The sequence below is a fragment of the Cyprinodon tularosa genome, unplaced genomic scaffold (assembly GCF_016077235.1).
Source record: "Cyprinodon tularosa strain WSP-4 unplaced genomic scaffold, ASM1607723v1 ctg800, whole genome shotgun sequence".
In the NCBI taxonomy this organism is placed as follows: domain Eukaryota; kingdom Metazoa; phylum Chordata; class Actinopteri; order Cyprinodontiformes; family Cyprinodontidae; genus Cyprinodon; species Cyprinodon tularosa.
In genome coordinates this window covers 93,791-111,430 of record NW_024039564.1, presented here as the reverse complement: position 1 = coordinate 111,430, position 17,640 = coordinate 93,791, and the positions used below count along the sequence as shown (strand labels likewise).

The 17,640-nt window shown below is 38.2% G+C and overlaps 1 protein-coding gene and 1 long non-coding RNA gene across 4 annotated transcripts in view; one reads left to right on the top strand and one right to left on the bottom strand.

Annotated features, from left to right (window-relative positions):
* zbtb44 (zinc finger and BTB domain containing 44) overlaps positions 1-6,552 on the bottom strand; it is a 40,749-nt gene extending 34,197 nt beyond the window's left edge. For 2 of the 3 annotated variants that reach the window (XM_038271624.1, XM_038271625.1), the window contains exon 1: positions 6,238-6,552. The gene's annotated coding sequence lies outside the window, so the exon portion shown is untranslated. The remainder of the gene's footprint in view (positions 1-6,237) is intronic. The other variant, XM_038271626.1, reaches the window with a different exon arrangement.
* Positions 1,598-2,722, top strand: LOC119774219. The gene is made up of 5 exons (XR_005279501.1): positions 1,598-1,629; positions 1,729-1,792; positions 1,997-2,048; positions 2,253-2,279; positions 2,385-2,722. It is a non-coding gene; the product is annotated as an uncharacterized LOC119774219 (long non-coding RNA).
* Positions 6,553-17,640: the final 11,088 nt, after the last annotated feature.

Genomic DNA, 17,640 nt, shown 5'->3' with positions numbered 1-17,640 from the left:
CATGTTTTTTAGTATTTATGTGGCCGTCTTTCAAGCTATGCATATCGAATTCTATTCAAAGAAAGTGGATCTTTCAATGTCCCTCACTGCCCTGGTCATGCCTAAGCAACAATTTGGTCTCATGTAATTTATTTTGGCATAAACATGACCAATCAAACCAATAATGGGTTTGTAGCAGAGGATGGCCAGTGTGGCTTTGGTCTCTGGGTTAATCAGCAGTAGAATAGTGTATGATCAGTTCAGGCAAGGATCTAGGGCTGCTACCACGGAGTATCGGGGCCAGGCTAGAGATTTTATGTTCTCCATTTCAAGAATAAAGTCATAAAATTACGAGAAACAAGTTGTATTTTTATGACAACTCCTACAAGAAGCACTTTCTTCCCTAAAACAAGGAATTCAGAGCATCCTGTGAAGTTATACTTTGGCATTGGTTTGACAGGTAAGGAAATCTTTTATAACCAGCATCAAACTGGGCAGGATGTCACAGTGGACTCAGCTTGCTGATTGGCGGAGCTGGTCGACTGTCATCTGCTGGTCGGAGCTCCAAGCTTTCTTTCTGAAAGGTTGTGGTATGATGACTTCATTCTGGTAATATTACACCTTTATTCTCAAAATAAAAAAATAAAAAAATCTCTATTCAAATATGCATGCATGTAATCTGAAGTATTACTACTAAAATATGCCTTAAAACAGAGGATATAGTAAGAACTGCTTTAGCTAAATCATATCAGCTTATCTGACCATATCTGTTCATACAGAAAAATATGTGAAATACAATCAAAATAAAGTAAAGACAATCAACATAAAGGGACGGATGCAAAAAACCCGATGTATTCCAGCATCCAGCTGCCATGCACGTGGGCATTGTCAGTTTCACTATAGCTCTGGTGAATTTCAATGGTGAAGTCCTCTGGAAATTCTCAACAGCAGCAGCCAGAGCTAACGTTAGCCCGTCTTCAGCAACCAGGGCTAACGTTAGCCCGTCTGCAGCAGTCAGAGCTAAGGTTAGCCAATCGGCTCTGATGGCGATATTTTTGTTTTATTTGAGTTCATTTGATTTGTTTTGATCTGACTGTGTTCATTATTATCCCCTCACTAAATGAAAAAAGTAAGAATTTTTTTTATTATCATGAGAGACTATTAATAACAGGAGGTGAAATGCAGCTCCAGACGAGCCAGAATGTGGTGACGTCATCAGTACGCTTCTGTTCCGATTGACCCAGATTTATAGCCTGATAAACCAGACTAAATCTGAGATTAAATGTGTAATTTAATTCCGATGAATGAGACATCAGAAGATTGTTGATGAGAACAACCCGTTGTCTTTCAAACCATGTCTGTGTCTATTGGCCAACGCTCTGACCAATGAGCGCAACCGACGAGAAGGACCTCGCTGCAGCAAACAGAAAGGGGCGGGGACGGACCTTTCCGTCAGTCCCATACCTTATTTGGAAATGGGACTATTGCATTCCGGAAATGAAGGGGGCGCTATTTTCATAATCACTAGTATAAATGCCTTAAAGACGCGGGGTTAAGAGGAAAGGAAGAAGAAAGAAAGAAGTTTAAAAAGTTTTTGCACTGGTTTTCGGCACACTAACCATAATGCAAAACCCACAAAATCAACAAAAGGTAATTTTACCTTCTTAAAAAATTTTTTCACATAGTAAATTAATACGCTTTTCTAGATTCAGTTTTTTAAGAGAACCTTCAATTTGTCCTTTTTAAAAGGTCCAGAGAAGAACTACAAAAGGAGAGAAAGCGGAAAAAAGTTAATGAGAGGGCAAAATGTGAGGTAAGCTGCAGCTAAAATTCATCACTTTGTTGTTTTAAGTCATAGAATTTGTATTATGTCCATTCACAGTGTACTTTTGTTCTATGCTTATTTTTTTAAGTCTGAAAGAAAATCAGGATAGAAGAATTAAAAGGGTTGAAGCAGTTTTGATGTTATTTGGACTTGCATTCATCTTTCACTTAGAACATATCTGTATTTTTACAGGCTGTGTGCTGATGACCACACCTATGCCAAAGGAGCCGAGGCACAAATTGAGGTTCATTTTTAAATTTACACATAACTAGTAATTTTGATTTGTGTATTTTTATGTGCAAATGAGACTAAAACCCTAAATGATTTTTTTTTTTTTTTATTAAAATTCATTATTTGGACAACTTTTTTTTATATCATTAGAGATGAAAGGATAAGATACTGAGAGATATAAAGTATTAATTATTGTTTAATGCTCTTCACCATGCAGGTAGAAAGGATACCGCCAATCTTACAGGTAAGATTCATTCATAATCATATGTATCATCCATTCTTCCTGTATTACAGTCTTGCAATGCACCTGTTTTTTATTTTGTTTGTTTTTTTATTTTTTTATTGTCAGATGCGGAGGAGAGGAGATTACCCTCGTTACTACTGTGATGGCATACCTGGACTTTGCCCTGAGTGCCAACATTGAATTCAAAGAAAATAAAAGTTGCTTTCCACAATCTGTCACATATTGTTAGTTTTTTTGTGACATGCCATTTGAAATCGTTTCTGATAAAGAATATTTACCTTTTGACTTGTGCAGTCCTCCTTTTTCATAATGTGTTCTTTCAATATTATTTACATTTTTGAAAGTTCCTTTTGTTGTAGCTCAGTTGATTTACATCATTTAGTTTTCATAGAAATGGTGTCGTTTCCACAAAGTTACATTGTGGCTGTAATTTGTTGGAGAGACAGTAGGACCAATAAAGTAGTTGTAAATATATTGTAACAGCGTTGTTTAACAATTGGAAAATTTTAAATGCAAGCAAAGCTAATAACTTGCAATATACAATGTTTCCTATACATTTTTGAACAATGACTGGAATAAATACAAATTTTCTTTACAAACCTGACATACAGACAAGTTGTTTATGTTTTAACAGTTAGAATCAACTTGTTTTATGTAATAAAAAATAAGTTGCAGAAACATATTGTTCAGATACAAACATAAGATTAAACGAGCAAAGCGAAGGTGTAATCAGGGTGGAGGTGATGGAAGCTCAGGTGAGGAGCAGTTGCACACATCAAGCTGGACTTTATGAAGGGTGAAGGACTTGAGACCGGCGCCGTTAGGCTGGGAGGGAGGCACCTGAGCAGGTGATTGGCTGAGCAGGTGAGATGAAGACAGACTTTATTCAAAAAGGTTTTCATGTAGAAAAAAGATAATTCTCTGGTGGTTACCAGTACAGTGTCTACTGCCGGGATCAGAAAGTTGAAGATTATTGTCAAATGAACTTTCTAAAACCTACTTTCTGTGCGAGTCTTTCCAGGTTGAAGCTACATTTAAGGTTTTAATTAATCACTTTGGGTTTTCCTACAATTGGATATTCATGTTTTTGGAGTGCAGTTTATGAATTTATTGCAATTGATAAAATTAATATGGTATTTCTAAATGGAATAGTGGGACACCAGTCAGTTTACTAGTTGAGCTGGAGTCCTTATAGGAGACATTATGGTCAATAATGATAATAATTGAGCCAGGTCACCTGCAACCAAGTATATTCTAGTTACCGAATGGCACTTGTTAAAAGTTCAAAAGTCCTTTGGTTTGTTTGTAAATTATATTCACAATGAGAATAATAAGAAAAAATATTTGGCAAATAAACAACAAAAGTGCACCATGAATGGACGTACTAAGTTGGCCAAAATTGTTGACTAAATGTTTTACAGACCAAACCTCTTTTCCATCTAGTTCTTATTAAATAAGCCAAAGGCTATTATATTTTAGATTATAACTTATTTATTTTAAGAGTACTGTTCACAACATCAAAATATATTATTTGAACTTCAGCACCGGCATGTATTTGTTTATATCTGTTTTCTTAATCAGCGATGGACTGGGGATCTGTCCAGGGTCAGCAGCCTTCATGACCCCACTTGAGGATAATTCATAAAAATTAATGGATGGATAAATGTGCTCTTAATGTAATGTACATTTGTCTCCAAAATATTGATTTTATTTTATTTTTTATGACTTTTGTTAGACATATATAGGGTGTAAGGATAGATAAATACATCTCCATAATGATTCCTTATTGTTGCTTATTTTAGATTTTTTGTTACTAATATAATTTTAAATAAAGATTTCAAAATAAAAAAGGGACATACCACGTGACAGACATGCCCCGTGACATATCACGTTTTGTAGCCATTTCTTTACTGTTTAATTAGTATTTTTAATGTTGAAAGTGTTCTTGGGTGTTTTGAAAGGCGTTGTCAAAAAAAATACGTTATTATTATTATTATAATTATTATGAAACGGTCGGTACAGGAAATAGTGTCACTAGCGCCCCCGTCAGTTCCGGAATGAAATGGTCCCATTTCCATATAAGGTATGAGACTGATAGTGGTCCGTCCCCGCCCCTTTCTGTTTGCTGCAGCGAAGTGTACTTCCAACCGACTGTGACGTAAAGCGGGACAGAAAGCTGTTGGGGGAGTGTAAACAAACAGCATGTGATGTGAGCAGTGGATAACTTGTTTAGATCATGGAGTTGGACTATTGTTGTTGTTTGTGCAAAAATTACATGGGAGTAGCCGGGGTGCTACACCACTGTACAACACTTTTCCGAAGTTCAAATCAACCGTTGTCAGTGGCAGAAAGATTACAGAAAGTTGGAGTAAACGTTTTGATTACACTGGGGAAATCCAAACGACTCTGTTGAGCTTGTAAAACGGTGTTTAATAGTCTGGAACGAAATCTGACAATTTATTGGAGGTGGATTGAATACGAGGTGGAAGCAGGTGCCCCCGCAGAACGGACAGCTGCTGAAAAGAGAGCTCGGGAGTCTATTTCCTCGAAAACACAGAGAGACTTAAGGAGCCAAGGATATTTGTCGCTCTTCCGCGGAACATAGCCGAGGTTAGTTGACATTATCAGTATATAACTGCAACTTGTGACAGTAAATCTATCTGCATAACTTTTTTAACACAGTCGTGCACCCTAGTGCCAATAGTTGTTGCCATCTCCCTTGTTGTGCTTTCTCCAGCATCCCCGCCTGCTTTGCATCCAGAAAATTCAAAACACATCTCTGCGTTGTGATTGGCCCGCCAGATCTAGGTGGGGCATTGATCGTGGCTAGACCACTCGCAGGCAAAAATGATTTTGGCCGCTGGCGGGTGGAGCTGATTTACTAGGCTACCAGATTTATTCTGCATGCTCCCGTTCTCCCAGAGTCCAGACTTTCCTGTGTTCTTCTCAAGAACAGACTTGGCGAGGACACGAGTCTATACCTGCATTTTTGTGATTTGAGAAGCGGCCCTGACCATTCTAAGTCTGCTGTTCTTGTGAATTGGAACAGTACTATGGCTGAGGGTGATGAAGTTTCACGAGTACACCACAACGCACAAGTACACAGATTTAAAAAAAAAAAACTGCCAATATTTGGGCAAAAATGGCTGCCCCTAGACTCAGTGATAAATGATTTTTTTTTTTTTTTTTTGTTACTGATTAATGCTAAATTCATTAAATCATCGCGAGGATATTAGTTTTAGGTATAAATAATGATCCTTTAATTATTCCTTGCTGACCAGACTTCCCCTTTAAACGTTTTTCAGGATAATTTCAGTCTTATAAATATTTTCACCTAAACGGTTTCAGTGATGAGAGAATATTTTATAAAATAATTTTATTAAAACATTTTTTTTTTATTCCAGAAAACAGATAAGCGGGTCCGCCAGGTTGTTGTATTTCCAGGTAGCATCAACTCAAACCGGACAGAGGCAGGCTGAGGAAGGCTGGCAGCAGCTGCAGGTGTGCAGGGAGGAGGACCAAGGTGCTGAACACATGCAGCCTACCGGCTCCGGCTAACGGTGTCAGGGCGGCGAGAGTAGAACAGCTTTTCTCAATTCACAAACCAAACAAGAGAACGACGACTATCTTTAGCTTTTAGTTCTGCCTTCTTCTGTTGCCCCAAAAAAATCCTAATTTACGAAAAAAAATGCAACGAATCAAAGCCCAAAACCAAGTGTCTCCATCTTCAGTTAAAATCATTACATGTCATTAACCTTATTTCGAGACCAACTATTTCCGCTTTCCTCGTCTCCAACCGTTTGTTTTGATGCTACAGCTAACAACCGTTAGCTATGCTAACGCTAACCTGAGCAAATAGCTGTTAGTTAGCTTAGCTCGGCTTTCAAAGCAGACGCAGGTAATGCCCCATAGAGCGGGTCTCTATTTCATGTGACAAGGCTGTAAAATGTGAGTTTACCTTCGGGCGGGAGGCCTGGGAAGAGAGCCGTGGCCTCTGGATGCTGATGGATAAGCTGACAAAAAGCAGTCGGAGACAGCCGCGCGCCCTGCCGCTGCTGCCGCTCACATTCCCCGCTCTTGTCAGGCAGTTGTCCGCCTGCCAGCCGCTCCAGCTCACAGTTTATTAACCGCTCAGGCAGATTTACATCACAACAAAAGGCTCCTAAAAGTCACAGGAGGTGCTGCCTTCATTCCTTTGTGGTCTGTGTTGTCCCCCTCTGTGCTGTTTGTACGCCCACAATGCAACGCGCTTCCCTCACTCTGCCGTACGGGAAGAAACAGGAAGTGTCACGTTTGGTTACACATGCGTCACCTCGGAAACCCAAACATCTCCACTTCAAGTCTAGGAAAAAATATAAAATAAAATAAAATGTCAATTCTAATCTAAAGGATCTCTGTAATGAATAGATTTTTCCTCCATGAACAGCCTGGTCAGCAAGGAATAATCAATGGATCATTATTTATACCTAAAACTAATACGTTTGCAGGGATTTGATGAATTTAGTGTAAATCAGAAAAAATAAAATAAAAATAATAATTTTCGTTGCGATCACCGAGTCTGGGAGCGACATTTTGCCCAAATATAGTAACACCTAAAGGGCTGCTTATCCTCCCGCAGCAGTGTGTTGCAGTGAGCTTGTCGCAGGTATGACAGATATTTCTGGTTTAATGCTGATTTCTACTCAGAAACCAGGTCGTTTGCGTGTGTGTCGCAGTGAATGCAAATATGCCTCGCCCCTTCCGCAGACACTCTGCTGCACCTCTCCAAAATTGTAGCTAACCGCAGACAGGAGGCCTCTGATTGGTCAATTCTACATTCGCTCTACACTATATTTCCTGTTTGGTTCCTTACTGGATTGTTTTGTTTGTATGACCACCATTGTGTAAAACAACTCGTGAAGATGGACCAGCTAGAAGAGGGAGGTGCGCGGGAATGCTGCGACCCTTTTTCCACCTGGATCCCCGCTCTTTTTGGCCCTCATGTCGCTCCGTTGTCGCACAAACTTGCTCCCACTTTCTCACCGCCTTGGCCGTATTTAGACCCACAGCTAGTTCCTGACTGCTGCTGGAGGATAACCAGCCCTTTATGCCCAACAAAATAAGCTGGTAAGGTAGCAAACAGGAAATACGCATAGTTACCCCATTTACTCTACCCTTGAAAAACCGTGCCGAGACCGGTCCGAGCTCAGTAACTGACATAACTTATCGTGTGTAAATGGAAAGCAAACTGAACTGAACCGAGATAGACACAACCGGACCGAGCTAACTGCAGACCAGTTCCAGAGGTGGGCTCGGCTCGGTTTTTCCCTGGCTTGGTTCTCTGATAACAAGAGCGCATGAGCAGAACGCGTCATCTCCGTCTGGCTGCACATCCCGATTCACACTCCATTCCAGTAGTTGCCGGTAATGCCCATCTGGAAGTCTCTTGCCACTCTGAATTAAAAACACTTATCGTTTATTGAACAGGATGGGAAAATTTCATATTTAAAGTATTTTCAGAGGTTTAAATTCTGAACATAACCTGACTTCTCCTTTAAAGCCTAATTTGCTGCAATCATTTCGTAACTTCTTGGGTTTTAGACTCCCGCTGGTCTGTTTAACCTGTAGGTTGAACTTATTTTTGGTGGCATTGATATTAATAATAAGTTACCCATTAAATGTTAATCAGTGGGTTCTCCTTTTTTGAAAGCCTATGTAAAACACAATTGAGCACCACACAATTCTAAAGTAAAATGGATTTTCTACTTAATGGAAAGTACATGTTTTTGGATATTATGTTTTTCAAAGAGTCTGAGCTTCATGGATGACCAGACCACTCAGGTCTTCTGGCTCCAGCCTGCTCTGCATACCTAGAACCAGAACTAAACATGGAGAAGCAGCATTTAGTTCCTATGCTCCACTTATCTGGAACAAACTTCCAGAAAACGGTAAAAGTGCGGAAAGACTGAGTTCCTTTAAATCAAGAGTAAAAACACATTTTTTAGGATTGCCTTCCTCTGTTCTACCTAAACAGTTCAACTAAAACATCATTAGTTCAACTTTTTTAGTTTATTTTTTATTTCTGCATTTTTTATTTTATTTTTTTATTTTTATTTTATTTCCTACTTGCTTTGATTCTGTTTCCTATATTTTAATCATGTAAAGCACTTTGCATTGTCTTTGTACTGAAATGTGAAATTTGCCTAGCCTTGCCTTGCCTATGGTGATATACATGATAGCCTAACAAATTTTCTTTGAAATTCAGCCTCGATTTTGGTGCCAAGATGTATAGTAGGTCACTGTTTAGCATGAATTAGGTGATTACAGTGTTTTTTTTTTTTTTTTTTGCAGTTGCAGTAGGTTGCTGGCAGCAGAGTTGCCAGAAAAGGCTTTACATAGTCATTTACAGCAGCGGTCCCCAACCACCGGGCCGCAGACCGGTACCGGTCATTTGGTACCGGGCCGCACAGAAAAATGTATATATATATATATATATATATATATATATATATATATATATATATATATGATTTATCGACGATCAGAGTCTGAGTGATGTTTTATTTTGAAAAATATAAAAAATTGCGGTATTCTCTCCCAATTACATCAGTCGGTGCATCTGTGCCTCTTGACACAGGTTAATTCAGTTCAAGACTCATCCTATCTATAACATCCTATCTTTGTGAAGCGGGATTTTCTGCAGTTACAGCGACCAAAACAAATCTATGGAGCAGACTGGACATCAGGAGCACACTTCGCCTGTCATTGTCTCCGATTAAGCCTAGATGGGACCGGCTTGTTGCTTTATTTTTATGCTGTTTGTATTTGATTTTATGCCAGTCGTATCATTTTACTTGACCCCCCACCCCCACCCCCAGACATATAGCGGTCCGTGGTGCAAACAGTTTTTTTTTCAAATTTACATTTTACTGTTTTTAAGGGAGAATAGAATAGAATAGAATAGAATAGAATAGAAAATCCCTTTATTGTCCCACAATGGAGAAATTGTGGTGTTAACAGCAGCAAAAACGGGGCCGCCTTTTACGGTTGCCTTTTGTATCTATGCTTCTTTTTCTATGTCTGCTTCTGTCTCCTTGAACCCCAGTGGGCCTCAGCAGATGGCCGCTCATACTGAGCCTGGTTCTGCTGGAGGTTTCTTCCTGTTCAAAGGGAGTTTTTCCTCTCCACTGTCGCTACAAGCATGCTTAGTGTGAGGGATTGCTGAAGAGTCAATGAGTCGATGCAATCAGCTGGTTTTCCTTAGATAGAAAACTTTGAATCAATCTGACTGGATGATCTGGTTGAATTGTAAAGTGCCTTGAGATGACATTTGTTATAGAAATAAATTGAACTAAAATAAAAAAAACATTATAGAATTTACATTATAGAATACAAATATGGACCTTAGATAAATGTATAAGAATAATAATAGTGAGGAGTTAAAAGATTTAAAAAAATTAAATACTGTACTTTAAAGTGTTTTAAATATATGAAAGCTCTGCACCTGGAGAATAAATAACCAATATACAAAAATTATTCATATAGCACCAATTCACAACACTTAATCTCAAAGCACTTTCCTGAGACAATTAAATTAAATTAAACATCATTGGTTTAATGTTTCTAAGGAAATGAAACTGATTGCTATTGTTTTCACTTTTTAGTTTAAATTGATTTTATTCACAACAAACATTGCAATTGAGATATAAACTATAACTCCCATAAAGCAAAGGATACACTTGACTATGCAAGATTCAAATGTGATCATTTGTTTAACAAAAAGGACCACAAGAAAAATTGTTAATGCAAATAAATATTATTAATCTTTTATATACAAGTAAAACTTCACTAAACAAGAAAATTAATCTATTTCCTTGAAAATGTTTTTCATTTTTGTCTTTTCTAATGTAAAACTTCCATTCCATACATGTAACACTATTATCATAAAATTGAATAAACATAAAAATGTTAAATATGAGTAGAAAAAAATGAAAGTATCAAAGTATGCCTTCTTTTTACATTTTCCTGAATAAGTCACCATAAAACATAAGATGAATGCTCTGAATTTAACATAGAAAATGACATTTCTAAAGAACATACATTGCCAGCACAACTTACGTAAATAACCAAAGTGGCATCCTACAAAGTCAAACAAGTTGCTGTCTTCAGTCTATAGCCGTTTTGAAAGGCGTTTTAGTAGGAATATTTTCTGATCAACATTTGGCAATAACAAAAAAGGAACTCATGAATAAGTTCTCACTGATCTATATGAAATTCCATGAAAAGTTCTAGAGGAGAGTTGAAACCCAGCGTTAGACTTAGATCCCTTTGTGAATCCCACCGAGGGAAATTTGTTTGAGCAGCAGGAGACAAAAATAACATGAATTAATGAATGAATGAATAAAACATGTACAATTATAACAAATAAGAAGATCAAAAAGAAAAATATGACAGGACCAAATTTAATTGTAATAATAATAATAAAAACAACAAGGTTGTCTGTGACTGCCTTGTTATGTTCGACTTTCCCTGCTTTCTTGGGAATTATGTTGCCTGAGGTAGATTTGTTCTCTATCTCTGGGTTTATGTCTATAAAATGTCTAAAAACAAACCAACGAACAAAACGAAAAACGAGAAAAGGAATGTAAGGTTGGTATTTGTATAGAAATAAAGTAATATTTGAAAGAAATTGAAATTAAACTATTCAAACTGCTTTAAAATAATAAATAAAAGTAAAAATGTACAAGGCAGCATCATATCTTTCCTGTAGTCTAAAGATGTAGTAACAGGCTGGCCAGCTCTGAAAAAAAAAGAAACCATGTGACCATGAGCAGCAGCAGACAAACCCTTTCTCCCACCTGAAATCAATACTAAGGCTATAATTTTGATTTGAAAAAGTCTTCAAGATAATTACAATTTGACGGAGAGTAATGACCTTCAAGGTGTTTGAAACTCTATTTATTGAATAGTCCTGCCAATATCAGCAACTGTTTCAGATGGCTGTAAAGCACAAACAGTTTAAAGAAAAAAAAATAAAACATTAGACCTATAACATAATTAATGCTATCAGCCGTAAAGAAAATGCATAAAAAGAAGGAAAAAGCAACATCTGCAGCAAGAATGAGCCCATATTTGCTTTCTATGAAGCGGGCCATTAGAAGCTGGACAACATGGAGAGCTATGAAACATGAAAAACATTTTAAAACAAACACGTAGAGCCGAATGTAGCAGAAAAAAATTATAAATTAGTTAAAAGTTCTATTAGTCAATAGCCACAAATATCCAATGAACCATCAATTATAGAAATATAAGAAATTGTTTTAGATGGCTGAACTGATTAACATTACCAGATAATAAATATTAGTTATAAGACAGTCATAAGAATAATATGCCTTATTAGGGATTGTTTACAATTGATTAACTCCTGTCAGACTTTATCCAATTAGCAACAAATTTAGCAGGTACCATGTTATCTGTTGAAAAGTAAAACATTTGCATTCAAATGCCACACTGACTCCATCAAATATTTGAAATATGAATATCTACAACAGACGACAGACATTATTCCCAGAATGCAATAGTATTTATGGTACATATCAGTATTTATCCAGAAGGATTAAATATTTTCCAGAATGCATTGCATTATAAGGTTAAGTACTGTTTTTATAAAGAAACAATATGATAATGTCAATTTACTCTGTTTGTTACGGCCTATTTGTTACAATACAAGGCAACACAGAAAGAAGTAATACAACCCTCAGAACTCCATGGGGGAATCACCTGGCAAAGGAATGCTGCACAAATACAAACAGCTATCTGAGGTCATGGAAACTGCCAAACAAAGGCTGTGTCCGAATATCCGCCATAATCACTATATAGGGCACTATATAGTGATTGCGCCATTTTAGCTGAGTGTCCAAACGTCTAGTGGATGAGAAAGTAGTGGGCTAGAAATTTCTCACAATACACCTTGAAAAGCCATGATCATTCCTGGTTACAAGACAAGCAGATATATACCTGAATGCCGCTCTATATTAGCCTGGGTGCCAGTCAGAACTTAGCCCCGCCCACAAGGTTTGAGTTCGGGGAAGTTCGGTCTGGCTCTGCTCCATAGTAGCGCGAGTATTATCGCCCACTGTCAGGCAATCTAATCAAATTGTCAGGGCGGACTTTATACGATGATGGACAGATGATCAAGAGTAACGTAATCAACCACGTGACCAAAGCGCGCTTGGGTGACAACAATAATGGCTGCCGCTGGAGAGTTTGGGTGAGTAGATTCTGCTATTAGGTCTGTTCTAGAAGATATCGACAGCAAATTAATTTTAAAAGAGGAACAGAGAAACGCGATCAAGTCTCATCTTCTTATTCTAGGCGTGAAACTGCACGCTTTGATTTTTGTGGACAACAACTATGCCTCGCTTAACATACGTCACGCACTCCGTTGCTCTTATTGGTTGTAGGTCTATCCAATTGAGTGCAGAGGCATTTTTTTTCCTGGTTCGTTCGAAACACGCCCCATAATCACAGCTCTATGGAGCAGTATCAGACTCATATTCTGACTAGAATTGAGTCGGACTACGTCAGGCTAGCTCTATATAGTGATTGAGGGATCTATGGGCTAGTGCGGACATTCGGACACAGCCAAGCCTTGGCCACCAGACTGAAGAGGTACATAGAAGAGATGAATGCCAGAACAATAAAAAGGGTGTTCTTCACTCAACCACCTGAGGTTTAATAAGAGTAACAGGGTAATAACACATGAGCCAACCCACCAAGGCCGGAGACTGAACTCCTGTTCGTCCGTCAATACGACGAGGACCATCCATTCATCCTATGGTGGTTGGGGAAGTTAGAGTCTATGAGTACGCAGGTTGCTGCTCAGGCCAATCTGTGCACAGAAAATCTTGGGCAATGCGGACAGGGAATAGTGGCGTCTGGTGCAGGATTGGCAGCTCTGATCTTCCTGGCTTGCCTACGCTCTACAGCCAGAGCGATCCGGTTTACCTCGCAAGCTTTGGCACCTTTTTGGACAGTGGATCGCCACATTCCTCTGACTAGCGCTGCCTGCTCCCATGTGTTGTGGTCGATGTTGAAGGCCTTCAACGAGGCTTTGAGCGTGTCCTTGAAGCGCTTCTTTTTTCCACCTAGGGAGCGCTTTCCTTGCTGTAGCTTGCCAAACAGCAGTTTCTTTGGGATGCGGTCATCAGACATGCGAGCTACGTGTCCTGCCCAACGAAGCTGGGACTGCATCAGGATGGTGTAGATGCTGGGCAGGTCAGCACGGGTGAGTACCTCGGTGTCTTGGATCTTATCTTGCCACTTTATACCCAGAAGTTTCCTGAGGCAGGTGGTGTGAAAGTGGTTCAGCTTCTTGGCATGATGCTGATAGACTGTCCATGTTTCACAGCCATTGAGTAGTGTGCTGAGAACAACAGCCAGGGACACCTTGATCTTTGTCTCTGTTGTGATCCCTCTCCTGTACCAAATGTTCTTGCGTAGTCTGCCAAAGGCGGCACTCGCTTTAGCAAGTTCAGTCTTTGCTCGTTGATGAAGATGTTAGGCTCCACGTATGGTTTCCCAGGAGCTGGCTGATGCATTACCTTAGTCTTCTTCGTGCTGATGGTAAGGCCAAAGTTATTGCAGGCATCAGAGAACTTGTCAATGCTGTGTTGCATGCTTGCCTCTGAAACAGCGTTAAGGGCACAGTTATCGGCAAACAGGAAGTCACTGATGGTGTCCGTAACAACCTTGGTTTTTGCTTCAAGCCTCCTGAGGTTGAAGACGGTACGGTCCGGTACTTGATGACGATGCCTGTGTCAGTATTTCTGAATGCATCAGTCAGCATGGCTGAAAACATAAGGCTGAACAGGGTGGGAGCAAGGACACAACCTTGTTTCAGTCCATTTGTAACAGGGAAGGGATCAGAGGCATCTCCGTTGTTGCCAGCATGTCATCATGTAGTTGTCAAACGATGGCGATAAACTTTCTGCGGCATCCGTACTTCGCCATGATTTTCCAAAGGCCTTCTCTACTAACAGTATCAAAAGCCTTGGTGAGATCGACATAGGTGGAGTAGAGGTCGGTGTTCTGTTCCTGACACTTCTCCTGATAGCGATTCGGTCACTCCCCCTCTGCCCGAATAGCCATCATCAATACTTTGAAGCATTTCTGAAGCCTGTTTTGCTGTTAATTTCTTCTGAAAGCCATTTTTCCGGCTTTGACAAAGAGTTCTTGGTAGAATGTTGGTTGCTAGACAATGGTACCAAACGTCAATCCATCACAGCAAGAATTTACAATGCAGCTAATAGAGCTGTCAAAATGAAGGCTGTGGAAGATCGAGGTAAAATTAAACATATTTATTTTTCCTTTATTTTATTTATAAACTACATGAAAAAAAGGAAATATGGTAACAGGAAAAATCTGTTAACATGATCAACAAATGATTAATGTAAATAAAGTATTTTATAAGTTTCATAACCTATGGTGTGCCCACACGTGTAGCTCAGCCCTTCTATTTTGGTCACATGAGAAGAGCAGCCATTTTGTTTTAGTTTTACGACCCCCAGTGTTTTTCTAGTTACTCCACCTCCTTTGACTGGATGGTAGGGATCCGCCATTTTATGATATTATGACTCTTTGTCGGGGTACAGCCCCCCTCCAGCTGGGTTTTAGATTAATGTAGGCTAGGTGATATGTTACAATTAGGGTGGCCAGATGTCCAGCTTTAGGGCGGATAGTCCGGATTTTCATTGCACTGTCCGGCGTCTGTCTGGCGTCTGCAGCACAATATCCAATCATGTGCACAAGTGCATCACTATCCGATCTAACAGATGATTGGCTAAGAGTGGCGGCGTGTCAGATAAAGATCTGCTTGTCATTGGTTACAAAAGTAAAGAATGTTTAGAATTACTGATGCTAAGTATTAAAGTTAGCGTCAACACCACAATGTATTAAATAAATACAAATGCTAAGAACCAATTATTTTTTTACATCTCTTTAATATTTTGTTCTATTCATCTACACAAGCATCCTCTTTAAACTACTAAGAATTGTACTATAAATGTGACTTTACCCGATTCTTATGTACACCTTAGTAATTTATTGATATGCCGCACGATGTCCTCCTTTTTGGTGCTATAGAAATGGGTGCCCTAGTTACAATGCCATATTGTTTATGCATTTGTGAACCATTAACCATTGTAAGCTGAATGAAATAACACTGTTTTTAAATGCACCTATTATTATTCATATATATATGCTGCTATTTTGAATGGACATTATTGAATGCATTGACATTTGACCTAACTTGGACACTCCCTAAGAAATAATTTAAACTGACTCTTAGACCCCATTTTCCCCTTTTCCATATCATTCATTTAATCTACCTGATATTTATGTTCTAGTCGTGTGTAGTGTTTGCATTTGTTAGACTTCCTATAATCCTTGATTGTTAGAAATAAAGACATTATTATTTGAACCTATAGTAGTTTGTGTTTATTGTGCAACAAATGATTAATCACTCAGGTCAGAGTCACCCTCCTCTTGGTGACATTTGAATAAATTAACAATTTTGTTTGGTTGGTGATTAATAACTCTGCTGATAGCCATAGCCCAAGTTGGTGAAGATAACTGGATTTTAAAAAGCCCGTCCAGAAGTCCGCCTGGGATGTGATGGGCAAAGAATCCTGGTGAGTAATTACAGATTACAGTTATAATCATTCAACTAATAACATTCAATTGGTTTTACCCTTGATTTTGAATGATTTATTAATTAACTACAACATCCAGCTCTAGTTAATCATATATTCATAATCTACTGGTAAAATATCAAAGTAATGATGTTAAACTCTAAAAGGTTCAAGGGAATTAAATGCTTTAGCAAGGCCTTGTACATTACTGGATGAGGGATTTTTGTTTAAAAATAAGAGGAATCACTTGTTAACATAAATGTGTTTATTTGACAATTATTTAACAAACCAAAATAAACAAAAATGAATGGCTGCATTGGTCATGTTAATCACACAATTATAGTTAAACACTTTACAAAAAATAAATAGCTTAGAAAGCTGTAATAATACATAAGCACTGTCCTTCACTGAAGGGATATAAGCCTAATAATCAAATGTTCTTATATTATACTGTAAGTTAACAACAGGAATGAATACAGCAAATATACATACTAGAGTTGTGACTGTTTCTATATGACACATTAACAAGTAACCGCAATCGGAAAATATATATAAAATTAGCACAACAGTTTCTTATCAACAAAATAATATATCTACCGTATTAATAAACCTAAAAAAACAGAAAGAAGCTGACACAAAAAAATCTGTTGCAATAAATACACCACTGCTCAAACTACAGGACAAAGGATGGTTTACACTAAATATTCAAAATAAAAATAAAGAAATAGTCATTTTGAAATTCAAATAAAACAAATAATTTCTTTTGTGAACTTGACCTATGTGGGTTTGTTAAGAGTAAAACAAAATGTGTATATATATAAAAAAAAAGATCACAGACATAGTCCACTTAGTGACATTTATGGGGAAAAACATTTCTGCATGTATTGAGGTGTTTTTTCTTTGTTTTAATATTGCAGACTGGGTTTTTGTTATGCAGCTCTTCTAACCTTTAGAACTAAACAGACAACAAGCTCTGTTGGTCCATCTCACTGCCATTTAGGACCCTTACAGGTTTTTTTATGATTTTGTATAAATCATATTTTATTTTTTAACTTTTTTAAAGTTATTTTAAGTTTTAAATAAAGTTTGCTGTAAGGAACTCTATTGATATGAGTCCATTAAACAATATCTACCAGCAAACTATTTGTTTAATGGTTGACCAGAGTAAGTTGGCCTAAATGGGAATAAAAATCCAAAATATGAAAGAAATCGGGGTCAGATCCATCTATCGTTAAATTACATCTAGTTCAAACTAAATTTGAACAATTTTTAATTTTGGATGTGGTGATTTAATTGCAGGGGTGTAAAATGAATAGCCTGGGTGCCATTCCGAATTTAGTCCCGCCCACAACGTTTGAGGTCGGGAAGTTCGGTCTGGCATTGCTCAACAGTAGCGCGAGTATGCTACCACAATATCTAGCGGGCCAATCAAATTGTCAGGGCGAGCTTTATAAGATGATGGACAGATGATCAACAGTAACGTAATCAACCACGTCACCAAAGCGCGCTTGGGTGACAACAACAATGGCTGCCGCTGGAGAGTCGAGGTGTGTAGCTTCTGTTATTAGGTCTGTTCTAGAAGATATCGACAGCAAATTAATTTTAAAAGAGGAACAGAGAAACGCGATCAAGGCTCATCTTCTTATTCTAGGCGTGCAACTGCACGCTTTGATTTTTGTTGACAACAACTA